The 25,078-nt window shown below is 39.3% G+C and overlaps 1 protein-coding gene across 10 annotated transcripts in view; it reads left to right on the top strand.

The window, feature by feature from the left end:
- Positions 1-25,078, top strand: part of NAV3 (neuron navigator 3) — a 430,222-nt gene that overhangs the window by 240,163 nt on the left and 164,981 nt on the right. The window lies entirely within an intron of this gene.

Genomic DNA, 25,078 nt, shown 5'->3' with positions numbered 1-25,078 from the left:
ATTTTATAACCTTGTTATAAAATACACACTTGTGATTTTAGATCTGACACAGCATAAGGCTAGGTCTGAGCCATGCATCTGCTTTGCTCATTAGCAAAAGCTCCAGTGTTTTGAAATGAATCCTGCTGGGTATCATATCATGAGATACATCAGTTTAACTTTATGTGTCTATTAGCCGGCTAGGTAACTTTTACTATCTGTGTTGACTGAACATGAGAGGGGATGCCTTGAGTGGCCACCCAAGAGACCAAGGCAAATCAGTTACCTAGCAGAGTTGCTGCAAGGTCAAAGCCCATGGAAGTGAATGAAAAGGTTCTCATGCACTCCAGTGGGCTTTTGGCTTTCTTCAAAACAATGAATGAAAATGAGCTCAGCCTGTGGGAGACTATCAGTTTGTCATTATGTGCAGTGGTTTTCATCCTACAGATGAGCTTTCATCTGGATTTTGTTTGTTTAATACACAAGGGCTTGCATCCAGTCCTCCAACTTGCATACGCAGAAGTGCTTCAGCTAACACATGGCAGGGTTTTGATGCAGCACCAAACCCTGCATTGTATGTTGCTGCTTAGTGTCCCCGACTCTATGGAGCAGCTGTGTTTATGTGGAGATAAGGGGCTGCAGACAAAGTTGTGGCAATCAGCACCCCCCAGTGTAGCGCTTCTGTTTCCAAACATATAAGCCACAGATAAAAGGCATGTACCAGCGGTCTCAGCAGAACCCCAAGGTTTGCAGAACCAATAAAAAAAATATTCACAACTTAACCCTAAATGGGAAGGGACCTCTGAAACAACACAACCAGGACTGAGTGTGCACAGTGGCCATAAGATGCTGATTGACTTGGGGGGGGGGCAAAAGATGGGTGGATGGAGTGGAGCAAAGTAAGCATACTGGCAGTTTTCTGTGGTCCCACTCAACAGCTGCCTAGGAGTGCAGCATGCAGCCATCCACATTTTTAACTCAATAATTTCTGGCAAATTCATATTCCCAATGGGCAGAGCAGGAGGGCTGGATTCTTAACTCCTCCCATATTAATGCTCCCCACCACCCTTCAGCTGGACTTCTTCTTTTAGGACCAAGTTGGTAGAAAAATTTATCATAATAGGCAACCCTTCATAGGGCAGATTGTGTCCCCTTGGCCCTTCCTTAGTATTAGCAGAAAATGAAAGGCAGTGGCTATGTCTGCATATCACAGCAGGCCATTAACCACAGTTTACTGGGCATAAACAAATCTAAGCCTTTCCCTAACCCCAGTGTTTTTTTTCCGTGGGGGGGGGGGAATGCAGGGGTACACATACCCGTAAACATTTTTTTAGTAAAAAAAGCACTGCCTAACCCTAACCCTTTCCAACACTGGAAGGAAACAAACCACAATCCCTTGCAAAGCATTGCATCCAAACCAGGGATTGTTGTTTGTTTCATTTCCAACAAGTAATAATCTGTAGCCAATATTTGTTTTTACTATCTCTGTGATGTGTGAATGTGGTCATAGTGGTAAAACTCAGTTTCCCATGCAAAGTACATTCTGCCTTAAATGAAACTTGTTGCAACTGCTTAGGTACAGGATTGCATTTACCAAACATGCAAGTTCTCAAAGCTTGGAGATGTTCTTTTCCTAGTCTCTCAGTTTATGTGATCCTTACTGCCTCCCTGTATTAAGCTAAGATTGACTAGTAGCTGCACTTAGCAGTTCCTTTAACAGCCAACCCTGATGGTTATTCCCCAAGCAGATGCATTCTCTGCTCTGTTCATACTGCTGCATTTCTTATCTTCTCATTTAAGAATTTGGCAAATCTTGTTATAATATATTGTGTTTATTTTTAATTATATCCCACCCTTCATCCCAGGGCTGTTATCAATACAAAATATGATTAAATGATCAATGTAATGCCATCTTATTTCAAATGATCAATTTCAAGATAAAACATGATTACAAAATAAAGCCTCACACAAAACCATTTTAGAAAAGATACATCAAACCAGCTCCTTACAAAACTCTTGAAGAAGTGATAAACATTTTATATGGATTTCAGTGGTGGTTGATTGACACTTAGGTTTCAAAACAGAATATTTTCCCGTCAAGTAAGTCTCTAAATACTGCATTTTGAGTCTGATTTTGGTCAGTGTACCAAAATGTAACATATAACCCAGCTGGTGTAAAATAAAGTTCTGATTCACTTAAGAGCACTGTTTGAGCTCTATAAGCTCTATCAATCATGCAGTGGTATAGAAAGGATTTCTAATTCTCATATGTTTTGATCTCTGTTTAATGGACAAAACAAACAACTATTGTATTGATTAAGAAATTATATGGACATATTCCTTTTTGCTTTTCTACCAACTTTGTGGTGACTTTTAAAAGGAATTTCTTCAAAAGGTGATAAGCAGTGAATAAAAAGAAAGAGGAAAGCATAATAGGAAAGTAATTTAAAATAATATGCAACCAAGTATATGTGCATATGTATAAAAAGTGGAAAGAAATGTCCAGTGTTTGAATCATATACATTTTAAAAGTATTGCTTAAGCTCAAGGCTAGAATTGATCTGTGCAGAAGTGATCTTATTCAGGGAAAAGCTTGCTCATTTTCAGTTGTGAAGTGCACTGTGTTTATTTAGCCATGAATATACAGGTCAGGAAATTGATATGACTGAGCCAAATGGATCTGAGTTGTTTTCAAATCTTTCTGATGACCTTTGGGTTTATCTTATTGCCAAAATGTAGTTGAAATACGTCAACAATATTGCTTTAAATGCCAATGAACTTGTCCTGCATGAATCAGTTACCATTGCTCAAACCAGTCTCATTGTATCTATTGCTACTCTCTCCAAGGTGTTAAGCAGCTTGGTTTTCCATCCCTTCCTTCTAACTTGAGATGTCAGGAATGGAACCTGAAACTTTCTACATGGAGAACATGTGCTTTTCTCCTTGCTTCTCCATTTCCATATTTTTACTGCTTCATATAATCAAACTATTTATATGGTTTATATAAGAACAATACAACAGCATTCAATAAAAATTCATTAAAAACTAGATGAAAACACAGAACTAAACAAGATGCAACTGTATCTCACAATAAAGCTGAGCAGTGTGCAAAAGTAAGAATCAGAGTCCAGGAAAGCTTGGGTAACACAACTGTCTATGCCTCACAAAATACCCCAGGGAAGGTGTTCCAGAGGGTTAATGCTATCACCAAGAAGGACATTGTCACCAAGTGAGAATACATTGGGCAGGGAACAGCCAGCAATGTCTTCTCTGAGGCTTTTAAATATCAGTTTGCTTTATACCAGGGGAGGCAGTCTGCCAAGTATTCTGGTGTTTAGGGCTTGAAATGTCAACAACAAAACCATGAACTTGGCTCAGTAGCTAGGAACATAAGAAGAGCCTGCTGGACCAGGCCAGTGGCCCATCTAGTCCAAAATCCTGTTCCCACAGTGGCCACCCAGATACTTGTGGGAAGCTCATAGGCAGGACTTGAGCACACAGAATTTTGCCCACCTGTGATGCCCAGCAACTGGAATTCAGAGACATACAGCCACTGACAGGGGAGGTAGAACATAGCCATTTGTCTGCCTTCTGTGGGAGCGAGTTCTATAGACCAACTACGCACTACATGAAGCTGAATGTTGGAAGATTTAAGACAGATAAAACATAGTTATTCTTTCTGCAGCGCATAGTCAGTTTGGATGGCTTTAAAAGAAGATTAGACTAGCCATGATGCCTATGCTCTACCTTCACAGCTGGAGGCAACAATGTGTCTGAATGCTAGTTGCTAGAAACCACTGGAGGGGAAAGTGCTCTTATGTTCATTTTCTGCTCTTTGGTTTCCTCTCTTTGGTGATCTGGTTGGTCACTGTGAGAACAGGATGATCGGCTGTTGGCCTGACCCCAAAGGCTATTCTTATGTTCTAAGAAGTACGGTACTTTTCTTTTATCTGTCCTGAATATTCCAACATTCAGCTTCATTGAATGCCCATGATTTCTAGTGGGGGAAAAACCTTGTCTTTCTCCACTTTCTCCATCCATGCATAATATCACGCTGCCTCTTACTCGCATTTTCTCTAAGCTAAAAAGTCCTATATGCTACATATTGAGTTGTTGCATCCCTGTAATTGCATTGGTTGCCCTTTTCCAACTCTTCAATATTTTCTTTGAGGTAAGGCAACCGGAACTTGACACAGTTTTCCAATTCTGGTTGTGTCATAGGTTTGTAGAATGGGGTTATGAAAGTGGCATTTTATTTTCAGTTCCTTGCTTAAGGATCATTAGAAAGTACTTCGTCTTTTTCACAGCTGCCAAAAGCTAGTTTGAGCTAATAGACAGCCAGTGCAGATCTTTTAACACCTGTGTAATATGTGTAAAGCTGGACATCCTCTGAGCACCCTAGAAGTTGCATTTTGTACTAGGCACAGCTTCTGAACCCAAGTACAAAGGTAGCCCCATATAAAGCACATTATGGCAATCTAATCATGAGGTTACCAATAGATGGACCACTGTGGCAAAGCTATTTTTGACACTGGTATACTCGAGGCATTTTTTGTGGGCATAACACATGCGTTGCATGCAGATGGTTCCAGGTTGAGTCCCTGGCATACTACTTCAATTCTGGATGTAGTACGCAATCAGGCTCTTCAGGCACACCTTTGACTGCTTTGCCATCCAACCATCTACCAAGACACTTTCATGCTGCTAATCTATTTAATTTTTTATTGTTACTCTTAATTTGTTTTTTCAGTAGCATGCTCCTTAAATTCTTTTGTGCATCCCTTATTATCTGCTTGTATTTCATTTGCCAATGTGTGTGTTCAGCGTTCGAAACTCCCATTGTTCTAGGCGCATTTTACGGCAGGGGAATTTCATTAACGTGAGCAGTTTCTGAACTCTGGGCCTAGTACTGAGCCTAAGATTGCTCCTGCTGGAGGAAAAGGAGGATCTTTTTCTGCCTCCCCACTTCCAGCCACTCTCTGAAAACTGGAGAAGGGAGCCTCATAAGAATATTAGGGTGGGCAGGGGAAGTATGATTTTGTTATTGCAGTCTTCAGATGAGGACTAGACCATGTGAAAACTGAACATAGGATTTTAGCTGCAGTTCATTCATTTTTAGCTTTGTATTCTTGTTATAAAAAGTGCGCCTAGACACTCCATTGCGGTGCCCATAACCTAGGTTTAAGGTACCATTTAACTCCTAGCTTTCATATCACAGTTTCTTCACATTTTCGTCATTTGTGGAAGACATCCGTTTTCCGAAGGAAGCGTTCCTGCCTGTAATGCCTTCCTTGACTCTACTTATTAGCCACAGTGGCATTCTCTTGGACTTGGTGATACCTTCCCTGGTTTGCAGCATACACTTTAAACCAAATTCACTGTGCATATAATTTTCCAGCAGCAGAAGGTCTTGAATCCATTAATTAAATATGAATCTGGTTCACCAGGCTCTTGCTATATTAATATAGTAAATATTCTTGTGGTTCATTAAGCTTAGACATTTTATCTGCAACTTCCAGTATATTATAAAATGGTTCTCCCCCTTTTGTACATTAATTGCCTTCTCCAAAGCAAATAGCTTGCACGTGCAGTCTTCAGAGGCCAGTCTGTGTACCCAAGATATTGATTTCACAGCACTTTACAAATGACCTTTTTCTTTATTAGCCATTTCATGCCTTCATTGTTGTCATAATATATGGGTTTGCCTAATAATGCTGTAGTGTATATTCCTCTGGTATGATTTCTTATCCTACACAATATGTCTGCTTATAGACACACACACACACACACACACACACACACACACAATGATGATGATAAATTGAGATTTCCTTTCTTAATCTCTACTTACTGCCCTAATACTGTCAACCCTGTGGCTTGTATTCACTTTATCAAACATCCAAAATCCCCATTGGCCATCTTAGAACAAATCATTGGCCCATCTGCTTAAGGAGAAAGCCATTGCAGATTAGCAGTTGCAACTGTATCATTGCACTATATAAGGGATAACAGAAATAAAAGTTTCTGTTGGAGACACAAACTTTAAAATGAAAGTTGCTGGCTGTTGGTGATGCAAACTTCAATCAGTTAAAACACTTTGTAGATATGAAAACTTCACACTAATTATGGAGTTATGAAAAAAAAATGTTTGATGTGTGTAACATCCCTAAATTTCTTCCAGTATAAGTTGATGGCTTTTTTTATTTGTGTTGTAATATGGATTGAAAATATATTTTAATATTTCTATTCTTAAATTTCAGTTTGTAGTTTTGTTTATTAATTTTCTATCCCTGATATTTAAGGGTGAAAGGGAGACCGATTAAAAATGTCTAGATAAAAAAAAATACTGCTCTTAGTCATAGAAAAACAGATACTCTCCTGAATTGTAACAGTAATTTTAATTAAATTCTGCCTTCCTAATGCTTCATGGGAGGTAAGCAGATATATCTGTGTGCCATTTACATGTTAATCTTACAGAACAGAACTAATCATCTCATTTCATGCTTGATTTTTGTCTGCTCTAAACCTGTAGCCTTGTTGCACAGTGCACAAAAATTGAATGTTGTTAAACTGCATAAACACTGAAAGATTTTTCTTCGAAAATCCTCATGTAAAACATGCATCTCAGTTTCTTTGCCTTTTGCCACAGGCACCTATTTAAAATACATTGCTTCAGATTGGAATGGAGGCAAGATGTTTTGTTTGCATAACATGCATGAATAGTTTTGCTTTATTAGTTAAATCTCTCCAAAGTTTTGCAATATCAGACCTCCCAAGTTAAGAAACAAAACAGTGTTAAATCTCTAGTTGAGATTCCTGCATTGCAGGGGGTTGGACTAGATGACTGCTGGGGTACCTTCCAGCTCTACAATTCAATGATTCAATGATTCTCTGCATTTAGTTAAGAGTGCAATTAAAATGTTCACATGCAGATTATTTGTTTTCTACCTGATGCATGCATTAAAAAAAGATAAAGGACCCCTGACAGTTAAGTCCGGTCACGTACGACTCTGGGGTTGCAGCGCTCATCTTGCTTTACAGGCCAAGGGAGCCAGTGTTTGTCCGCGGACAGTTTTTCTGGGTCATGTGGCCAGCATCACTAAGCCTCTTCTGGCGAACCAGAGCAGTGCACGAAAACGCCGTTTACCTTCCTGCCAGAGCGGTACCTATTTATCTGCTTGCACTGCGTGCTTTCGAACTGCTAGGTTGGCAGGAGCTGGGACCGAGCAAGGGGAGCTCACCCCATCATGGGGATTCGAACCTCCGACCTTCTGATCGGCAAGCCCTAGGCTCCGTGGTTTAGACCACAACACCACCCCTATCCACCACCCCTGGTAATTTTTTTATCACTCCATCAAGTAATAAGAAGAAATTTACAATGCAGTAGCTTGGTTGGTTCAGGTGTAATATCAGGAGCTTTGATCTCTAATCCTTGTATAGTTTTGTGCATTTTTTGCATGGTGATTCTTTCCATTCATTGTTGATTGCCTGGTTTGAGGTGATCTGGTTTCTGACCCTGGCTTGTCAGGCAAGCACTGACCACACTTTGCTGTTGGGGAGAAAATGGGGAACTTGGTTTCCTAAAATTAGTAAAGGAAAAAGCAAGCAACACATTCACAACGAGAGAAGTGTTAAGGTCATTGACATCTTCTTTACATTATGCCAAATGGCAATTTGTCAATACGTCTGAACACCCCATGTGACAAAGCACATAATGAAATAAAATGATTGTATGGACCATGTACTATCTCAGAATGTACATGGAATTTTGCTTGTATGAAAAAAGAAAAGTGTATATATCAGGGACAAGATTCTCCATGTGAGGGAAGGTTTGATATTATCACCAGATGTGCAGCTACATGAAGCCCTATGCCCACATAAATGTTTATGTTTAAGTATCTTTTAGGCTGGATTATCATGCTCATTGGGAGGATGACTTTGCTTGATGTTTTATCATTGTAAGATTCAAGATTTCTTTTAACCCACCGTTTGATTATTTTCCAAAAATGCTGTGGATGTTTTTCTACACAGTCCATTCACACTTTATGTATGTACAGGAGTATATTTCTGCATGAGAATGATGTTCAAAGAAGTCCTATGGGAAAAACTAGAATGTACATATTGAAAGCAACATATCATAGGAGGAATTCACCAGTAGAAGTAGCAGGGCACTATGATTATGTTCTGAGGCCTCTTTTCTTACAATAGTTTTGCTTTATTTTTTAAAAAAGAAAATCAGGATCTGAACCACGGTGCCTTTGAAAAGTTCCTTTTTAAACTGAAAAGGTAAATAAATAAATATAATTTTAGGTTGGAAATATGAGTATGTTACAATACTCTTAATTGAGTTGTCAAAACACAGCTTGGGAGGTAGTAGGGATACTTATGCCAGTTCTTTAAAGGGATTTTTTAGTGCTGAAGCCCCATTGTTTTGAATAGGAAATTGAGGTTAAGAAAAGAGTCGTAGCCGTATTTCAGTAGAATTATGTCTGTGTCAGTAAGTTACTGTGTTGGGACTTTAAACTTTGTTCTAAGAAAAAGCATTCTTAGAATTCAAAATGATATCCCTAAGATAAATAAGATGGATTTATTTGGACTGAAATGGCTTAACAGTTTTTTTTTAGCCACTGTACGAAACACTAATTTATATGAAGTCCAGATTTTACCAGACAAAGCCTTCCAGAAATTTCCTGCCAGAACTCAAAGCCAAAAGAGTAAATCCAAGCCTATACATTACAAGTTAATAGTGGCTTATAACATATCTCTTCTGTGGTGATGGAGCTTTAACAGAACTCAAAGTTAACTATATTGTATTCAGGGTATCGAACAGCACTGGGGGCTTGTTATATAAGGGCATGGGAAGAAAATCCAGGTTTTCAGAGTTGGTTAGTAAGAGTACATTTTTATGTCTCGTTTTTAAAGAAGGGGCTGTTCCTGGATGTTTAGGTTATAGGTTCAGGGCCATTACTACATTTTAGGATACAATGCCAACTATGGAAAAAATAACTGGTCACTATCAGCTATGCCCTAGTAACATTTACTATTAATTCATTTAAGATATTTCTACACAGTTTACCAGTAATAACTGAATACTCTTAAGTGGGTGTGCATAAAAATTATAAAAACCAACTACAAATAGTTCAATATGCAGCTGCCAGTGTATTAGAATGTACTGTATGGAGCATATAATTAGGATGCTACATCTTGGTTTTCCACTGGCTTACAAGTCAGAGTGCTGGTTTTGACCTTCAAGTCTTTAAATGAACTGGGAACAGGATATCTTTCCTCTTCTGATACAAACCTAAAAGTTGCCTCTGGCTCACGCTCTGGCTCATTGGCCTTTTCATGTGCTCCATGAATAGGTAGCAACCCTTCATGGTCACACACACAAACACACACACACACACACACACACACACACACTTCTTGTGGCACAGCCAGGCTAACTTGGTGGAGGCGACATAAGAAGTTGCCATGTATAGTGTGGTTACCAGATGTCCCTGTTTCCCGGGGAAAGTCCGTCGTATTTACAAATCTGTCCCCGGACAAAATCCATCCCCGGATTTCATTTAATATCCCCGGATTTATATTTTAAGTGTTGTAGATTTATTAGTAGGGAATGAATGTTGCACGATTGGTTCAACGGCACAAGACACATCATATGGGGACTTCTGGTGAGGCAAAATGGCGGGCGCCACGGCAGGGAGCAGCTCCTGAAGCCAGCCAGAGCCAACTGCATATTCTTTGAAAAAAATCTGGTAACCTTAATGTATAGAATCAGAGCGTTGGCACAATTAGCTTTGTTTCATCAACACTGATTATATAGCAGCTCTTTGGGGTTTCAGGAAGACGTCTTTCACAGCTGTACCTGGTGATGCTGAGAGACTGAACCTGGGACCCTCTGTATGCAAAATTTCCCCCATAGTTCCTTCCCAAAGGAAAGTAAGATCATAGGAGACCTTGATAGGTGTCATTCACAGTTTGTGAGGGCCTCCCAAGAACATTGTGTGTATGTGTGTGTGTGCGCGTGCATGTGCGTGCGTGTGTGCAATAGAACATATGCTAGAGAGGTTACTGACAAAAATAGCGATTTCCTTTGTGATTGTGTTGTATAAACTAGGAAGTGAATCATATATGAAAGACTTCCAGAGGCTAATAATTTCTGTTCCAATGCACTCAGTATGGGGTAAATCACATAGCCAAGTGGGGGCCATCACCTGAAAGTTAGACCTTGCTTCATAGACTGTATATTCATTCTCCTGTGGGCATGTTTGCTTTGCTTGGGTTTTGATACCAGAGTGGTATAATTACATTAAAGGAAGAAGAATCGCAATGATATAGGTTTTGAGCAACCACACCAGATTAATAAAAATGGATTTAATAGTTACAAAACTATTGAGTGAAACATCAGCAAACAATGGATTCGATACAAAAGTTATCTTCTTGTAATGGAAAGATCCTCTTGCAGGAAAGAAGTTTCCTCTTGTGGAAAAGCCTCTTCGTATCAAATCACAAGAATAATGGAGTGGGCCTCATAGGCCACCTGGTTTAGTGCTATGCTGAAACACATCATTCAGTTTCTCAAAAGATTTCCTCCCCTGTGAAAGAGGCCTCTACTACTGTCGTTCATTCTTAGGGGGCTTCCACATTTCTTTTGAATTTCTTCAGAATGTTGTTTAGACTTGAGCATTTTTTATTGTTGTGCAATGACCATGAGGGGTGTAGTTTTTCTTTTCTGTGAACATTTCTATTGCCTTTCCAGCTGCCCAATTTGAAAAAACCCCACGGGAGGGGTTACCTCACCATGCTGCCCCCTGAGTTTCAGCTGAAGCACAGTAATCTGGGGAGGCTGGTGCTGGGCATTTGAGATCAGTGAACGTACGTTATTTTCAAGGGGAATCCTTCCTTTTACCTTTTGAGAAAATATTTCTGCTTTTGAAAAAAGGTGCACAGTAGGCTGCCTCCCTACCTTCTTTAAAGGAAAGATCACCTGAGGACTTCATGGTGTTTCAGGAAATGTAGGCACCCAGGAAGGCTGCAGAGTGCAGACCTCTGGAGAGTTGATTGCAGAATAAAAGAAAGGACACTCTCAATGTCTTTGTTACTTCGAATGGAAGGCAAGCATAACAAAACCCTGCACCTCATCCATGAGAATTTATCCAAATGTTCTCTCCCCTTTGTTGATTTTTGAATGCAAGTTTTGTCCATTAATTAAAAAGAAATGTGGGAGAAATATTTGGCACAGCATTGATCTAGTTCAACCTACTGCTTGATGCAGGAAATCCAGAGCTGGAGCAGCCCCAAAAGATGACTGCCCAGCCTCTGCTAGAAGACCTTCGGTGAGTCAGGGTCTACAATCCTTGTGGGAAGTTCGTTTCATTGTCATAGTACAGTGGTACCTCGGGTTAAGTACTTAATTCGTTCTGGAGGTCCATTCTTAACCTGAAGCTGTTCTTAACCTGAAGCACCACTTTAGCTAATGGGGCCTCCTGCTGCTGAGAGCACGATTTCTGTTCTCATCCTGAAGCAAAGTTCTTAACCCGAGGTACTATTTCTGGGTTAGCGGAGTCTGTAACCTGAAGTGTATGTAACCCGAGGTACCACTGTACTTCTACCATTTAGAAATTCAACCAAAATTTATATTTCTAAAAGTCTTCTGAAATTAAATATTTTGAAACAATGTTGAGCTGTTGAGCTTTAATTAAAGAAGTATGGAATTTCATTGATGCAATAACTGAATAGCAATAACTGGAATATATACATGGAGAAACAATTAAGGAAACAGATATTTATATGTGTGTATATATATATCTATATCTGTTTCTCTTCTTGTCTCCAGTTTGTATACTTAACAATCCCTAATAGCAATTATAAGAGGTTGACTAATCAAAGACATTATTTACAACAGCAACAATAATAATGGCAACAAAAGCATGAGTAGATGATATAGATAGATACTTGAATGTGTTTAGCTATCAGGGCGTAGGATCTCATTACTTGTGTGTTAAAATTGTGTAATTATAAACCAATTAGTTCTGCAAAGGAAAATTGAAACGTTATTTTCAGAGTCAGCTTGTGAAAAGAGGACCACAGTGAACTCATATCTCTACTAATTCTGTGAATTCAGACAAAAGCCAAATTCAAATAGATCAGTCTTGCGATGTGTGTAATACAAAACTCAAACTACATCAAAATTGCCTATGTTTTCAAGTAACAATTTCATATGCAGGATCTGTGCCAAGGCTTTGTTGAACTGTTTCTTGCTTTCCACATCTTTTTTTCATCCCACCTACCGGCAATCTACAAACCACTTAAAACCTATATATTTTACCTTATATTGATTTTTTAAGCCAGTGTTAAAGTGCCCAATTGAATTAATTTGGCTTTGACTTGATGTGATGAAAATGATGTTAGTATTCAAAGTACTTAAACAATAAGGTTATTTGTCAATAGTGATGTGCAATTTATTTATTATGTGTATATGCCACCTTTTCTCCCTGGAGACCAAGGTCATGTACATGATCCTCTTCCTCATTTTCTCCTCATAACAAACATGCATAGCAGGTTAAGTTGACAGTTGGCGATTTGCTCAAGGTCTGTCAGTGAACTACATCATTGAATGGCAATTTGAACCCAGGTCTCCCCAGACCTTGTCCAACATTTGTGCATCTGCCTAGGGAGCCTTGAAAGGGTGAGATAGAATTGATCCTAGGTGTCTCTATCCAACAACCTAGCCACTAGATCCAATTGAGTCTATAGAATGATTAAACTGGATTTAAAAAAAAATAATAGAGGAAAATGCACCTTGAATCTAATGTTTAATATACTGATGTTTGATGATGATCAAAATGATTTAGAGAAATGTAGCTTCTTGGGGGAAAGCGTGGTGTGGTCTAACACTAAAAGAGGTGCATATAGAAAAGGAGGTGGCTTTGGTAAGCAAAATAGTTATTCAGTAGTGCCCTAGATTCTTGAGTAAGTTAGCTTTACTCATTAAGAATTGAAAATGTGTCATCAAAATAATTTCAGAATCAGGCTGTAAGCCTACAAGTACATACGATAATTTTTTCAATCCACTTACCCATATAAATTAAACCACTACTAGAGTCAACAAGCATACTGCAAGGTAAATGTGTGGATTTTAATATAAATACCAGTAAGATCACATTACTAATGTTGTGCTTTGTTTGTGTCTGCGGAATTGAATTCAAAGGTAATGAATTGCCTTAAGTGTTGGCCTACTTCTTAGGTCATTATTTCTTTAGTACATCAAACAAAGTAAACACACCACAATTTGGTGTAGTATAATATGTTTTCTAAAAATCCAAACAAGGAACTATTTATTGAACAGTTGCTGAAGGCCAGCTGTGGATCCTTCATAATCACAGTAAAAAAAAAAATGGACACAGTGAATTAGCAAACATCTGTTTTATTTAGGAAAGCAAAATTGTATGCCATGAAAGTGGGCAGCTTGTATATGTGAACTGTTTGGTAATTAAATGGTTACCACATTTGTGTTAAAATAAGTTTAGACAGTTGTTGCCTCAACTCCAACAAAAAGCTAATTAGATTTTCAAACTAAATAAGAATTAATCTGGTTGAGGTTAACCCGACCTGTTAATATTGTTGGGGAAGCATCGCTTTAAAAGTATCTGTGTCTGGATTTGTTTCAGTACAAAACCACAGAAGAAAGAAAGAGATGTAAATTGCAGAATGTAAGGGAAGGAGGAGTCAAAGAGAGACAGATGAATTTTAAACGTTAGATCAGATACCCAAAATATAGCATCACAAAATTTGGAAATGTGTGAATTTTGACAGATATCAGCATGTTAGCGTGCTCTGGTCCATGGGGTCATGAAGAGTCGGAGATGACTAAATGACTAAACAACAACAGCAGCATTTTGTTTTAGGAAGTGTGAAGTAGGTAAGTTCACATTAAAATGTGAGCTGAACTAAATTTCCATCCCTAATTGTAACACACACACACCAGCCACAGGTATACAAATTGAATTGGTTTTCTGTTCTAGTTCATTTCCGGGGGCTCTGACGCTCCTGCTAAGTTCCATTGACCTGTAGCCTGGTGGACATCCTTTCCCCCACCTTCACAATTGCTTTCTTTCACAAACTTCGCTGCTAAACCTCCCATATATATATTTTTTTTGCCCCTTAACAACAGGCACAGCAGAAAAGAAACTATTCACTGCTCCCTCCCAAGTTACATCCTTTACCATTTCCTAGCTGAGAGGTTCTAGGAATTAAAGTTTCATCTCTTGGCAGCAAACATCAGAGGACTAGCTTACTTCATACCTTTCCCAATGGGCATGTTTTGTAATTAAATATGGCATATGTGAGTAAGACTTGTTTGCGAACTGCCATGTCCACTAACATCAGTACAATGAAGTATTTAGCATTTGCTGCTCAGTTGGATTATTTTCTTCCCACCTGTCAAGACTATACACTATGGTTTGCTTTATTATGTCTTGACTAACGGTGTAGCAAATACTTTCCCCCACAGTAGATTAACTGAAAGGATGTCTGTCTTACTTAATGTTGCCCTAATACAGAGGGGGCATAAAGGTTTCTCTTAGCTGGAAGAGAACGGGTGCTATACATGCAGTTCTGGCCTGATTCAACTGGCAGGGTGTGCATGTAATATCACGGGTTAGTTGTTTAAGTGGTGGGAAGAAGGGACTGAATTTAGTCATTCTCTCCATCAATTAACTGACCACTGCAATTGCTAATTAATGTCATGGTTCATCCCAGATAAGGAAGAGACCCATCTGATAGTTGACGCTTTATTGGCAAGAGAAGAATTTACAGCAGCTTCCACATTGCTCCAGATACACACACATAAACATGCTTCTATCTTCTAGGCAGCTGTCCATAGGTCTGGGCTCTATCGAACAGTTGCAGCCCCTCCCCTCCCCTCCCCTGACTTATATCCCCTCCTCTGATGAATTGTGTGCCTGCAACCTGAGACTTCTGCACAGACATCCACTGCTCTTCCCTTTCCAACCCCCTTGTGGTTTTAGGAGACAGTGAGGTGGGGGAAGATGGGGAATCTATGGACCTTGCCTGAACTTCCTTTTCTTCCTCTGTTATATGTTGTGTGCCTTCCTCTGCCTTGGACTGCCCCTGGTTCCCGCCTTGCAGGTGGTGTGACACCCCATAAATCACTAGTCCACTTTCCTGCATCACTACCCTGGTCCCTTGCCTCCACCCTACACTCTTTGGAGCTGTGCCGGTCCCTGACAATTAATCTGACTCGAGTTCAGGTGCCTTGGGACCTATGGGCTACTGTTTTTCGAATAATTCTCTCTTTTTGCCCTTCAGACAGCATCTGGCTGGAATGTGTCAATGACAAAACTATAATTAATTAATTAAATTAATTTGTGAATTGCCTTCCATGTATGTGCCCCAGGGCATTTGATAGACATGTTCTTAAACATTATCATTAACATGTCATTATAAACAGTAAAAGAGAACCTTTTAAGAGCAGCACAACCGAGTACAAGAAAAGCTGATCAAAGCAAAAATGCCTTTGATTGTTTACGGAAAGCATAGATAGAAGCGACCTGTGGTATCTCAGTGGGAATATTGTTACACAGAACAGGGCCAGCCACAATGAAAGCCCTGTTCCAAGTTGCTGTGGAGTGCGTTTCTGTCATCTTAGTGAATCTTCCTCTTCCTCAGAGAGAAAAAAATAATGTCATGTATTCTAGACTCTTGCATGCTTGGTCACTTCTCATGTTTAGGTCTTACCATTACAATCAAAGGTACAAGTTATTCAGGTCATATGGTTACCCCCTGCGACAGATTTTTGCCCCTTCACTTTATTTGATTTGATTTCAGTTTCTACTGAAATGAGGCTGCATTTTAGTGTTGTATTTTAATCTTGTTTTTAAGTTGTATTTTAATCAATTGTTTTTATACCTGGTGTTAGCTGCCCTGAGCCTGGTCTTGGCTGGGGAAGGCAGGGTATAAATATTATAATTATATTATTATTATTATTATTATTATTATTATTATTATTATTTTAACAAATCAACAACCTATTGCCCAAGCCTCACTTTATGGAGACGAACACAGATTTCCACTAAGTGTGAATCTGCACAGAATATACATCAGTAGGAGGAGGTTTTTATTGGAAGCCTCCTATAGTTATTGTTCAAAGGGACCACTGGATCTGAACTGAGATCTAAAGCTAATCTGTGGGGTTGGGTGAATGATGACACAGTTTAAGCAATGCTTGTCTCTGGTTGGGATCATTTTGACAGCTAGTGTCGTTTTCTTTTTCTTCTGACACTCAACACCACAATTAACAGTTGTGTGATGTGTCACTGCCTGAACAGTGATTATTTGCAGTAACACACTGCTGGGAAGCATCAGCTGTCAAGCCTGCTGTTTTCTGCTGTTGCAACATGATGTTCGAGCACCTTCCTGTGGTGTTCTGCCGGAACTGCAAGAGAGACAGTTACCTGAGTCATCCTAAAATGGTGAATAGATTACAAAGAGCAGATCCTCTGAAGAGCAGAATAAAGAATTCATTCTACAAGATGGATGTACTTACTCTCCAGTTTTATGATATATTTCTCTGTAGCAAATCCTCAACAACACCTATTAAATGCCATTGTTTATGTTGTATTTTGGTTGAGCGAGAGAGAGGTGTCATCATCAGCATAAACATTCTTGGGGTGTCTTACTGTACTACAAATGTAGCAAGATAGTGTTATTTGGCTGTAGTTTGGCTGTAAATATACTGATAGCATATTGGCTGTAAAAATCCTTAAATGCCTGTCAGTAATTCATGAAAAGGAAAGCTGCAAGCTACCATAAATATTATTGCATTCACCGAGATCTCATTGTTTTCATACTGTATATTTGAGAAAATTTGGTCCCTGGTATGTCAGCCTTGCTGCTAGTAGTTGTGATTGTTAAATTCTGGCCAGGTTTATAGGATTATATTCAATATTAGTAGTACTCAGAGTAGACCCATTGAAATTAATTGGCAAGTTTGTCATGTCCATCAGTTTCAAAGGGTCCTGTGAAGTAGGACTAACATTGCATGTGGCCCTAACACAACCTTGATGCCAGGTAGTTTAAAACATTCATTGATTTAAATGATTCAGTACTTTTCTCCCTGTGGCTTGGAGAAAGATAGGGACTTCAAAGGTTGTTCATGATTGCTACACTGAAGATTTCAGCTACTTACTTTTTTTTTAAAAAAAAAATCTCTCACGACTGCTGAGAATCTATTTAATTATCTTGTATTTTAAGTGGAACTGCTGGGATCCTACATAATGTGAATACTGGAGAGCAAAAGGCACACTGAACTTGCCATTTGCTCAGCAAGCGTTTGAAAAGCAGAGTTTATGAATTACAGGGTACAAAGTATTCTGTTAAATAACATGAACTGAGTCACAATTTGAAACAGATACATTTTGTTGCCTGCCTGTGTCTTTCCCCCTCTTATGTGGCTGGCTTAACATCTCAAAAAGCTTTCGTGTTTCCTTAAGGATGAATGAAAAGTGAGACAGCCCCCCTTCTGTTTCCTGCAATTGGTTTATGCAGCTATATACCTGGGATGCATCTGATCTTATAATACAAGGCTTCACTTAAGCAGAGCTCAGAGTTTTACACTTGCTCTTTGCTTAGAGATTTTGTTATTTTAATATGTGGCCCCAACCAAGGCATGTTTTACTGGAAGCCCCATGAGTAAGTGTGCATAGGATTGTAAACTTAATCTAATTTAAGTATACATGTGTGTGTGTATGTATATCTATCTATCTATCTATCTATCTATCTATCTATCTATCATCTATCTATCTATCTATCTGTCTATCTATCTATCTATCTTATATTTTGGAAAGTTGCTTATATCTTTACTATGCATTTAGGCATCTCTTAAATGTTATGACCAAATTTTGCATGATGTTTTCAGAGATCAAGGAGCAAGTTTTCATCTGTGTCTGGCTACAGTTGGACATCATTTTGAATCAAGAAGGTGGACTGCACTTTTCAAAACTGCACTGATTTTAATCACTACTTTCTAAACTGCAGACAACCAGGCAAACAATAATTCCACAAGGCATTATTGTGGGCTTGCAGGCCTCATCAAGGAAGGGGAAGCTTGAGTCAGAGCTGTGGAATACATGAAAATACCCCAGAACCAGGTAGACTGCAGTTGCTTAGGCAAAGTCTCAGCCCAAACAGGAATTCTTTTATGCAGCTATAGTCCTAAGCAGGAGAATACTCCTGTGCTGCCCAGTGAGGTGCTCCAAACTGCAGTTCTGGGCCTCACCAGAGAGGGAACTGCACAGATAGCTGAGGTTTCCAGTTGGGAATCTTGGCACTATATGGTTGTTACAATCCTCTGAGAGATAAGTCACCATTATCCCCAATGTTCAGATTTTTAAGGTAGACACCAAAGGTATAGTGCACTGAGCTGGGATTTGGCTCCAAATTGCCCAAGCTGAAAGCTCAAACCAGTGTACCACTACAGAAACTGGCATGTTTGTTTCCAATAATAAAAGACTGACTTGAAGTGTCTGAATAATCCCATAAGGATTTAAGAGCTTGCCTTTTTAATCAATTCACTTCAAGCATGCATGTGAGTCCCCTGAGCTTGTACCAGTCTTTCACTGGGAAGGGCATTGTGATAGATGGGAAGAAAATGAGTATATTGCCTGATGTGAATTGACTCAAAAAGTGCTACAAAAATGTTTAAACTTCTGCACGATATAAGCAGAAGCCAGTCTGTATAACAAAGAGGGCTTTTCAGAGTAGTATCATCAGGTAGCTTTCCATTCCACTGTGATTTGGCAGGTCTCTCTTGTAAATAAGGTGGAAGAGGCCAGCTGTGAGACTGTAACGTATCTTTGCTTCCTGAACTTTATGGCTGGGGTGTGAGGGAGAGAGAAATCATCTCTGTGTTCTTACGAATGTGACTCTCAGAGGTTGTGGAAGGGTCAGAGTATCAGGCAGCCAAAGGTTGGTAGGTGCTTGGCAGCTAGGTCTGTCGAGCCTCTCGCTGGCTGCCAATGCTAATGGAACAGAAAGGAGATCCAAGCTTTGCTCGCTGTGGAAAATGAACAACTTTCTTGTATTCACGTAGCTCTGGAAGCTGGCTGAAGCTTATACTTGGCTGTACAATGTTGGAACAGTGGTGTAACAGCCCAATAAACTAGTTTGCCTCATGAAAGCTATCCTTGCATTAGCCAAGAATGGATGCCGTTGTAAAAATCAGAAAGTGTGGAGGTTTTCTTGTGTTGTCATTGGCTTAATACTCAAATTTAAGCTCACAGGTTTTTTATGCTGTCTGGTGTGCTGTGTGCTGTACCGGTGTGCCTGTAACCATTTACCTCTCCCTGCATATAGTCTACTATTGTACATACTGAGCATATCTCTATTGCATCATTCCTTTCAATTACAGGGGGGTGATTGGTACCATCTTGAGCTATTAAGTTCAAAAACAAATGGGGAACAAGTACAAACCTCAAACCTCAAACACACACACAAGTACTATAACCTCAAACACACACACACACACACACACACACACACACACACTCTTAAGGTTCCCCCACCCCAGTGAGAAAGAAGCCCTCCTGAGAAATGGCTTCACTGCATACACTAAAAGCAAAGAGAAGGAAGCAGGAGCCCTGAATCCAGTATTCTGGCCACAGTGGTCCCAGTCCCAAACCCCATGCTTTAGCAGAAGCACTTAAATGCACACAGCTGCATGGAGTCTGCAACTTTGCATGATCGACTGGGAGACCACATGGAATGCCTATCTGTGTGTATGCAGCTGTATGCTCAGTCCTGTGACAGCAATTTGTAATTTTAACTGTTTTTCATGCTGGATTTTAAAATGTTGTAACACGCTCTGGAACCTGCTGGTGAAGCGTGGCTAATAAATTTAACAGCAGCAACTATGAGAATAATGCAGGCCTCCCTTTCAGACAGCCCAGCAAATGCTCTATGCACATGGAAACAACTTCTGAACAGGGTTTCTGGTCCATTATTCATCAGGTACATCCTCTGTGTTGCCTAAGGCTCTATGGATCACATCATGACTTTCTAAGAGATCATTATCGCTTTTAGGTAAAGGTAAAGGGACCCCTGACCATTAGGTCCAGTCGCGGATGACTCTGGGGTTGCGGCGCTCATCTCGCTTTATTGGCCGAGGGAGCCGGCATACAGCTTCCAGGTCATGTGGCCAGCATGACTAAGCCACTTCTGGCAAACCAAAGCAGTGCATGGAAACGGCGTTTACCTTCCCGCCCAAGCGGTACCTATTTATCTACTTGCACTTTGACGTGCTTTCGAACTGCTAGGTTGGCAGGAGCAGGGACTGAGCAATGGGAGCTCACCCCGTCATGGAGATTTGAACCGCCGACCTTCCAATCGGCAAGCCCTTGGCTCTGTGGTTTAACCCACAGCGCCACCCGCATCCCATTATCACTTTTAACAACTGAGAAATCAACAGTTTATTTATTCATTAAAATTTTTATACTGCCCTTTATCCACAGATCTCAGGGTGGTTCACCACATAAATTTAGAGGGATATGTGCTCTATGCATTAATGCAGCAGCCCTCAAACTAGATATTGCCCATATTTTGGCAGATAAAGCTCATCGCTTGGGATCTTTCTATTTTTTATTTTTATTTTTGTTTCTTTGCATTCAAGGATCCCACCCCCACCAAGTGTTATTTCAAATCTTGTTCAATTTTGCTATGTGTGAAATTTATATCTATATTTGGGCATTATGAAGTATAATATAATTTCCTTTGCTCGTCTGATGACAAGTACTTCAAGAATCCTAATACTAACATGAAGAATAGATAGATAATAACACAAGGAAGCTGCTTCCTTGCTCAAGTTGTCCTATCCTGTCTAGTGTTTCATGTTGCAAGCAGTTAAGCTGTCCTTCACACACACACACATTGGGACCAGACAGATGCAGAATTTATTCTTTTACATCTTGTTGAGATTGTTCTGTTAAGGCTCAGATGATTCCAGCTCCTGGTATGTAGTGCAACCAATTTGTGTTGAATGCAGTTGTTTTATATATAAAAAACAAAACAGTGGGCAAAGAGAGGGAACTTTTTAAGGAAATGAGTAAGTCTGCAGTTTCTTCCAGGGATCAGTTACTGAGAAGCATTAGCAAAGTTGAGCGCAGTGACTAATGCTCTGCATGTTTTTCATTTAGATGTGACGCTTGACACAGTCTGCCAGCGTAAACTTTCTAATAGTGAAAAGTAATTGAAAGCTGAATGAACAAATAAACAAGACAACAAGTTTTGCATGTGACAATGTCTTCCCTACTTTTACTGACAAGACATGGTCTCTCACAAGATTCTCACAATTCTCACAAGAATTGCCACCCTGTCAAAATCAAAATGACTCTAATAAATGGCTGACTTGCTTCCTTTTTATGTCGTTTGCATGCTGGATGTGGGAGTGAAGAGTTGAGTTTATTTATGTGCTGGCTTGCAAGGAATTTGTTTCAAAATAGAATAGTGCAAGAGCTGACTGGAAGAATGTACAAAGCCATGCTCTCTCTTTGGTTTGCCCTGTTGCTTCCTACAGCATAACTGGAAATTGAAACATAAAACTGTGCGGCTTAAAAGCATTAGATAATTATCAGCTGTTGTAGCTGTGATAGTTCTATTTTAAAACAGAAGCTCATAATGGAAAATGCAGATTAAACAAATACCACACATCTGGAATGCAAATGACAGAGGGAAGGGGAGTCAGCGGTAAAACATTAGAAATATGCACAAGAGGCATTGCAGAACTGCAAACAGGTGCTTTTTAAAACTGAAAATAATATTTATATTGTAAACACTTTAAGAAAAGAAAATGTCTGGAATGAATATGTGAAGCATAAAAGTAAGCAGAAAGGATGTGTGCACTGACGTATTAGGCACGTGAACTTTTTGCGACTTTGTACACCTCTTTCCTTGTCTATTGCTCCATTCCGTGCCCATCACTTTATTCTGTGAATGGCTGGTGAGAAAAGAAGTATCCAGCACTCATCTTTGCCTGCTCTTTCCTTGCAAGATCCTTCCCTGGGGACTATCCCTCTTTGGAGAATTTACTGTGCTTTTGAGTTAATTAGTTAAATGTGTGGCTACTGTTTCTGTGTCTGCTGACTCCAAATTCCTCTCAGCAACACGCCCCCCCCCCCATGACTTCAGTGGGAGCCACCTGCTGGCAGAAATCTGAGTTCCCAATGCATTGGCTGCCCACTGGCTTTGAAAGAGGATTAGAGAAACAGTTGAAGGAAGGGTTCTTATCTAGAACAAGACTTTGAACTGGTTATTCTTTTAAATTATGTTTTTTGTTGTTTTTGTTTTAGTTGTGCAACTTCCGCAGTTCAGTATTATGGATTTTGAAAGTGGAATTCATATTATACCAATTATACCGATTTCCTTTTGCTCAAAATTGTAGCCCACTTAGAGGTTTCTCTTGAAATATGAAGTGGTATATACATTAAATAAGCAAGCAATATAAATTTGTCAAAGTCCAGTTAGTCTGGAGGTGCAAACCCTTTGTTTGGCTATCAATCATGGTCGAAGAATAACCTCCCCAGCACATTATTTTCTACACTTTGAGAAAGAAGAGGAGGAAGCGAAAGCCTTGAAAAAGGTCAATATGGAGGTCAAATGGCCGAAATATTGGGAAATTTTGGAACAAGACGGAGATAGACTGAAATTGCAGAGTTTTGAAAAACTAAAAAACAAAGTGCGAGACTGGCTTCATTATTATCAAATAATGGAGGTATTTAAATTGGACAGGAAAATTGGCTTCCAGGTGGAAAGATCCAAATTAGAAACAGAATTGTTAGAACCCAATACTAAGAATTTGTCAAGAATGTATAACCTGCTGCTGAAATGGAATACTCAAGATGAAACGGTAAAATCGGCTATGATTAAATGGGCACAGGACGTTGGTCATAACATTATGTTTGCTGACTGGGAACAGTTATGGACCACAGGTATGAAATTTACGGCATGTAATGCCTTAAGAGAGAATATTATGAAAATGATATACAGGTGGTACATAACCCCAGTCAAGCTTGCGAAAATCTATCACTTGCCCAATAACAAATGTTGGAAATGTAAAGAAATTGAAGGTACATTTTTTCACCTTTGGTGGACGTGCCCAAAGATTAAGGCTTTCTGGGAAATGATATATAATGAATTAAAAAAGGTATTTAAGTATACCTTCCCCAAGAAACCAGAGGCCTTTCTCCTGGGCATAGTGGGCCAAATGGTGTTAAAAAAGGATAGAACTTTCTTTATGTATGCAACAACAGCAGCAAGAATACTCATCGCAAAGTATTGGAAGACACAAGAACTTCCCACGCTGGAGGAATGGCAGATGAAACTTATGGACTATATGGAATTGGCGGAAATGACTGGTAGAATCCGTGACCAGGGAGAAGAGTCGATGGAGGAAGACTGGAAGAAATTCAAAGACTATCTTCAGAAACACTGCAAAATTAAGGAATGTTAGAGTGATGTTGGACTGAAAACAAGTGGTTTCCAGCTGTACAGGTTAAAGTTAAGGATAGATTAAGATTAAAGATCAAGATTAAAGATGTTTAAAGAAATGGAAATTTGATAATAAAAGGGAAAAATTTAAAGCTATATGACATTAAGATCAAGGATTAGGTTTTAAAAAAGTTGAAGTTATATATCTTAACGTTTTATTAAATTAAAGATTGAGATTAAAAAAGTGGAAAAGAAACTGCTGGACAAATAATGTGGATTGGAATACAAAAGAGGGAGGTATGAGGAAGTCCAGAAAATAAGTAATTTAAAATTGGAAATGGAAAAGAGAGTTTGTTTTTAATTGTTATGTTTTGTGTTTTTATTGTTAAGTTAGGTATTGTTTTTTGTGTGTGTTGTTTTTCTTTTTTGTTTGTTTAAAACCTTAATAAAAAATTATTAAAAAAAAAAAAAGAAGAGGAGAAGTGGCAGCTGTGGTCTTAAAAAAATTCTGCTTGTTTGTCTATCTGTTACATTGCCTATATTCAGTGCTTTTCTTCTAGAAAAAGGGGGACATACTCACCGTGAAGCTGTTACAATAAGTGTCTTTAACCCATGCTGTTCTTCTAGAAAAAAGGTGCCGGTACTGTGTATACTTGAGTACCCCCAGAAAAATGTTATTCCAGCCTCATGGTCATCTTGAAGTGTGGATACCAGAACTGAGCACAATATTCCCAGTGCAGTCTCACTGTTGATTCATTTACCACCAGTCTAATAGTTGGCAGCTTTATTTCCAACCCCTTTCTTATTGACATAGATTTAACCGTTTTCACTCCTGCCATGGAGGTCAATATTTTTTGTTGCAGTGTCTACCATGACTCTAAAATCTCTATCCTTGGGTAGTGCCACCAGTTCAAAACGTGTGAAGTTGGGATGTCCAGAAACTGATAACCTTATTCAGCAGTCTTTGGACTCAAAACCTTTTTGAAAATCTAAGCACACAATGTCAACCGGATCACCCCCTACTCATTTGCCTATTCACACTCATTGTCATTTCCTGTTCAGTCCCTCTCTTGTCCAACCTGCCAACTGACTTCCACTGTTGACATCTTTGGTTTAACTGTCAACACAGCATATTTTCAAAATATATGCAGTTCTTTCAACAATGTGACCTCTATGTACGTGTTGGTTTTGCAGCCCTATATGGGCATTTCAGCACATTTAAGCAAAGGTGACAGGACAAATGAAACTGTCTCACCGCAGCAAGCAATTGTATGACTTTTGCATCCAGTGAACAAGAAACATTGTCACCCACAGGTTTGCAAATGACAAACCCAATGAATTTTTACCAAGGGCACACATGCAACACAGTTTGCCCTTCGTTTCCTTTTCATTTGCTCCTGAATAAGGTGTACTCTTTATGTACTCATGGCTCTTTGAGTAAACTCTTCCAAGTTGTTGGGGTAGGTCTCCTTAAAGATGACTTGGTTGCCTAAACAGACCATGTGGTAATGATAACTTATTGCATTAATATACATCTGGAGTGCAGGAAGGTACTGGGAATATATCGATCTATTAAACAATGACACAGGGAAAATAC

Source organism: Podarcis pityusensis (genome assembly GCF_964106645.2).
Source record: "Podarcis pityusensis genome assembly, chromosome: 10".
Classification (NCBI taxonomy): domain Eukaryota; kingdom Metazoa; phylum Chordata; class Lepidosauria; order Squamata; family Lacertidae; genus Podarcis; species Podarcis pityusensis.
Note: the sequence above shows the minus strand (reverse complement) of the source record. Positions and strands in the feature narration are given on the sequence as shown.